Consider the following 5,251-nt stretch of genomic DNA (forward strand, 5'->3'; position numbering starts at 1 on the left):
CGGGCAATTAAGCCCAACTTGGTATAAAAGGCCGATCTACGTATTCCTTCTATATATATATATATATATATATATATATATATATATATATATATATATATATATATATATATATATATATATATTTCTTCACGTCCATCTTGATCGCGGCCCACCTCTGGCTTGGTCAAATTCTGGTGATAACACATGCCCCCCTGGTTTTGGAAATGACATTTCCAAAATCATTACGCTTTCTTTCGTCGGGTCATGTCGTGGCGAGAGCGTAGCCGCCGCGAATCCCCATCATGATGCCTTGCCCCTTCCACTTCTCCACGTGGCCGTAAAATTTTCCTGTTGGGCAACACCTCCTCGGAAACCGCCGTGGCATTGAATCTCTCCCATATCCCCTTTATTTAACCGTTCTAAACAACTTGCGTCTCCTTCGTCCTCCTCGCATTAGCACCAAAAACCCTCTGTGCCGCCATGTCTTCTTCCTCTTCCTCCGAGTTTTCCTACGGGTCCGACTCCTCCCGCGAGACGCCACCAGAAATACGTGCCCCGGAAGACTGGGACGAGGAGAGCCATGCCTCCTCCATTTGGTCTGAGGACGACAAGTCCTTGACCAGCGGGGATGAAGATCTCCAGTTCCTCGCCGATGGGGAACTCGGAGCCCAAAAGTGAGGACGACCAGCTCTCCCGGGACGGCTGCCCCACTTCCGAAGAAGAAGGAGAAGAAGACGACGACGACGACGACTCCTCGAGGGCTACCCGCCGCCGAAGCGCCTCCGCATGTGGTGGGACGACGACAGCAGCGACGACGAAGACGGGGATGAAGCCCCCGTGGAGGGCTACGGGAGTAGCGACGAGGAGCCCATCGGCAGCAGTGCCGATGAGAGCTCTGAGGATTACGATGAGGGCAGTGACGGCCCGTAGATTAGGATCTAATAATGTAGGCCTAGCGATGAGTAGATTGGTCAATAGACCCTTCTTTGTTCTTCCCTCTTTGAGCAATCGGCTCCCCATTGTAAGAAATCCGCATATTAATGAAGAATTCCTTTAGCTTGATTTCGCCGATTTCTTTCATGCTGAGTTTGTCGATCGTTGGCCTAATCCATGCTTAGTGACCGATGGTACCGCATCGGTTTCATGATAATCTGCGAGACGGGCCAATTCGGACATCCCTCCAAGCTAGCCGGCTTCGCCGATGACGATGACACAGCCCGATCCCGGCAAGCCGGCGACTTGATCTTTGAGCAGGCGACTTTAAAAGAGCCCCGGAACCGTCTTGGATGCTCAAACCGATGACTCGTAACAGAACACCGCTCTCTAAACCAGCTTGTGTCGCGAGGCTAGCCGATTCCACCTAAATCGGCTTCCTAGAGCGATGACCTTTAGGGCGAGCCGCCCCCGAGCCTTAGTGAAGGCGAACCGGACACATGTGCCGACATTAGCCTTAACTCATGACGTGGCCCCAAGCGAGAGAACCTTCAAGGTGAGCTGCCCCCGAGTTTCCTTTGGTGGATCTAATGTAACCCATCCTTGACCTGATCCGCACGCCCAGGCTGCTCCTGACATTGTTCTTGAAGAGAGGATCTGAGCTTCCAAACTACTCCATTGAGGAGTTCCTTAATAAAAAATCTCCCTTTGTGCTCCATTGACCCTATGATCGTAACAGTTATTCCTCTTGATCATGATCGTAACCACGCATCGGCTTCCATATCCTTAAGTCGATGTCTGCTGCATCGGCTGTGCTCGAAAATTTTCGAATTTTCAGGTTTTTATTTTTTACGGCCGACCTGTGCATCGGCCCTCATATTCCAAGACCCATCACCAAAAGATGAGATGCTTCCGTTGCATATCCTCGTATTTTATCCACCTGGGTGCCTCCCCGAGCCGATTCTGTCAAGAGGATTGATGGTATCGGCTCTGTTGGATAACATGTCGAACCCAAACAGAACGGTGGGTGAGGATAATTTTGGCCGATTGCTGGAATCGGCCTCCACATTGTTTGCTCAGCGAAGGTTTTGTGATGTCCCTTCATGAAATTTTTTGGGGCCGATCACAAGGATCAGCCTCGCCTGGCTTGCTCATTGGTTTAATCTTGTTACTTGGTCAGGCTGGATAAAACCAACCCAACCTCTGACTTGATGCGCTTGCTGTCGTCCACCTTGAGTGCACCGTAGAGTCGTGGAGCACTAAGCTCTATCGGCAAGACGAGTACCATGTTTGTGCCAGCCGATGTCTCATCATCGGCTTTCCTTTGTTTGGGGCGCCACTCCATTTTCTGTGGACGACCCTCTTCATCCAGGGTTCGCCGAACCTTTGCAGCCGGATCAGGTCGTGCCTTCCTTAGCGTATGCAGTACAACCTTTCGGCTTCCTCCAGGCCGCGCAATCGCTGAACCCTGCGCTCTTGGGAACGGCTGAGTCCGTCAGGGCACCACCTTGGCCGGTGGTACCTGTCTTCTTCTACTTCTCCCTCGTCTTCCGAATCCTCAAGATCTGCCCAACGAGGTGACTCAGCGCGTTTGCTTTGTGGCGGGAGAGGCCCTAGGCGCTCGAACACAGACACGTTGGCTGCCTCCTTCTTCTTCTTGTTGCATTCTGGGCAATTGCCGATTGTGGGCAATCGGCTCATTCCTGAATCCCAGCAGTGTCTGAAGAAAGGGCAGTCCCAGTGCTTGGCGTTGTCATCTTGCTCCCTTGATTTTTCCGTGGCACGGCGCTCGTGCTACTCCTCATCGTGATCATGCCGACGATGTCTTCTGGCTTCTCTAGCCAGACGATCTCCTTCATCATCATAGCTGGACCGTCGGCGTTGGTCATACTGGCTCACATATTTGTTGAGGAGGTGATCAGAGAGAGGCCGTTGATATCTTATGTTCTTCACCTCTCCCTCTGTGACGTAGCGCTTGCCATCATGACGGAGCCGATCGCGTGGAGCGGCCTCCTCTCGTATCCTTGCTATGAGAGCAGCTGCCCTCATCTCCATCTTTGCCGCAGTGGTTCCCAGTGTCCTACCATGTTGATGCTGAACGAGGGACCCGGCCGGCAACCCTCGGGGTAGGTGACTTCCACCATGTTAACGGCGGGGAAGGGTTGGGTGTCGACCTTCATGGCGTACCGGTTGAAAATTAGACGCCCCTTCTCTATCGCCGCTTGGATGTGCCGACGCCACACCCCGCAGTCGTTGGTGGCATGGGAGAGCGAGTTGTGGAATTTGCGATACGGCTTTCCGTTTAGCTCTTTCGCCGTGGGGAACTTGAGACCTTCAGGAATCGTCAACTCGTTTCTCCTTGAGCAAGGAGGTCGAAGATTTGTTCAGTCTTGGTCACGTCAAAATCAAATCCCCCGGGCGGCCCCGGTGGCTTTACCCATTTGCAGGACACGGGGTTCCTCCCCGAGTCCACTCAGCCATCGCTACTTCTTGGTCTCCCGCGTGCACTTCATCTTCCTCTCGTATCGACCATGACTACCGCACGCTTGAACTTGTCTTGGTATAGGTCCGGGTGGCGCTCGTTCATATGCCGATAGTTTCTGAACCATGTGCGCCGCCGAGGGATAATCTCGCTTGGGAGGCCATGTCCTTGAGCTGTGTTGCAAGGCCTCGCTACCGCCAACTCGATCGCTTCTTTTCAGCTATACGAACCGAATAACATCGGTTCCTAAGATTCCCGAAGCGCTGGATGTACTCCGTCACCGTTTCCCCGCGCTTCGACGTAGTTGTGCTAGATCGGCAATGCTAGACTCGGAAGCTTCCGAATGGTATTGCATATGGAACTCGTTCTTCCAATTGCTTCCAAGACTCGGATGGAGTTTGTCGGCAAAGAGGTGTACCATCCAAAAGCCGATCCCGTGAGGGACCGTGAAAAGAGCCTCACGCGTAGCTGATCCGACACCGAAGCCGGTCCTAGTTGAGCCAAATATCGGCCGATGTGCTCGATGGAGCCGGAGCCATCCGATCCACCGAATTTGGAGAAGTCGTGGAGCCGATATTTAGGTGGCAGCGGGATCATCTCGTAATCGTCGGGGTACGGCTTGGAATAGCCGATCGCCCTTCTTTTCGGCACCATGCCGAACCGGTCTCTCGCATGGTACCGATCTGATCCGCCGTGCTCGGCCGTAGGAGTTGCACTCCGAAGATTCGCCGGGTGGCGTACTTAGCCAGCCATGTTTGCTTTTCCAGCTCCGAGCCAACCGCAGGAGCCGGGCTCGGGAGTTTCGTCGGTGTGGCGTACTTAGTTAGCCACGTCCGCTTCTCAAGCTCCGTTGCCGACGTTCCTCCCGTCAACGCCGGAGTCCCCGATGTTGTGGCCTGGTTTGTGAGTGCCCGAGCTACCACAATCCGGCACATACGTGCACGCGTATCCTTGAGGGATCTCCTTAGGCGCCTCAGCCAAGAACTCGGTAGTCACTAGGGTCACCACCAATCTTGTAGACGACGAATGCCGGTGTAGTCGGCACTTCAACGAGTGCTGCCAACGCATATGGCAGCGGTGGACGGGACCGGAATGGCAACTCTCCTTGATGAGTCCCGAGAGCTGGTCCCGACGGCGAGTACCGGTGGCTCATGATCTCTCGGATTACGCGCGAGCGACACGCTCTAACACGTTGACCAAGTTTTCGCAGTGGCGATGTAGCGAGTGAGCCACCAAGTAGTTGATCTCCCGCCGTAGTCCCTCGGTGCGTTCCTCCGACGGGGCAGAGAGGTCTATCCCATCGAGTGCACTTTGCGGTGAGAATCCCTTCCATCTGATGCCATGGGAACGGGTTCTCTGAAAAGAGCCGATGAGGTCGGCTTCGAGGGTGGCCTTGATCTCGTTGTATTGCTTCTTGAGCTCGTCGGTGCAGCTCCTCGTAGGTGATCGGCGTGCCGTCCGCCATCTCGTATGTAGATGGCGATGTGGTTGATGTAGACGTTTGTCCCACCGGGCGTGCCGAATGTGTTGACCGCCAAAACCCACCGGCGGGCAACGGCCTTGTCAACACCGTAGAGCCGGGAAGAGCCTAGAGCCGCGGCTGGCCGAGACCCCTCCGAGCGACGGCCCGCAATGCTCTTCTCGGTCACACGCGGCGATGCGAAGTGCAAGGGCGTGCCACCTTACCTATACCCGGCCGGAAGGTGATGGGGATGCCTCGCTTAGTTTCCCGCAGGGCATACATGTAAACATTAAATACGAGCCTCGATCGGCTCTCAGGTTATCCCGTGAATCGGCTCAAAGAGCCGATCCACCCATGATTCGTACGGGGTGCACGAATACTTGGTGGTCCTG

Source organism: Lolium rigidum, chromosome 5 (genome assembly GCF_022539505.1).
Source record: "Lolium rigidum isolate FL_2022 chromosome 5, APGP_CSIRO_Lrig_0.1, whole genome shotgun sequence".
Taxonomy (NCBI): domain Eukaryota; kingdom Viridiplantae; phylum Streptophyta; class Magnoliopsida; order Poales; family Poaceae; genus Lolium; species Lolium rigidum.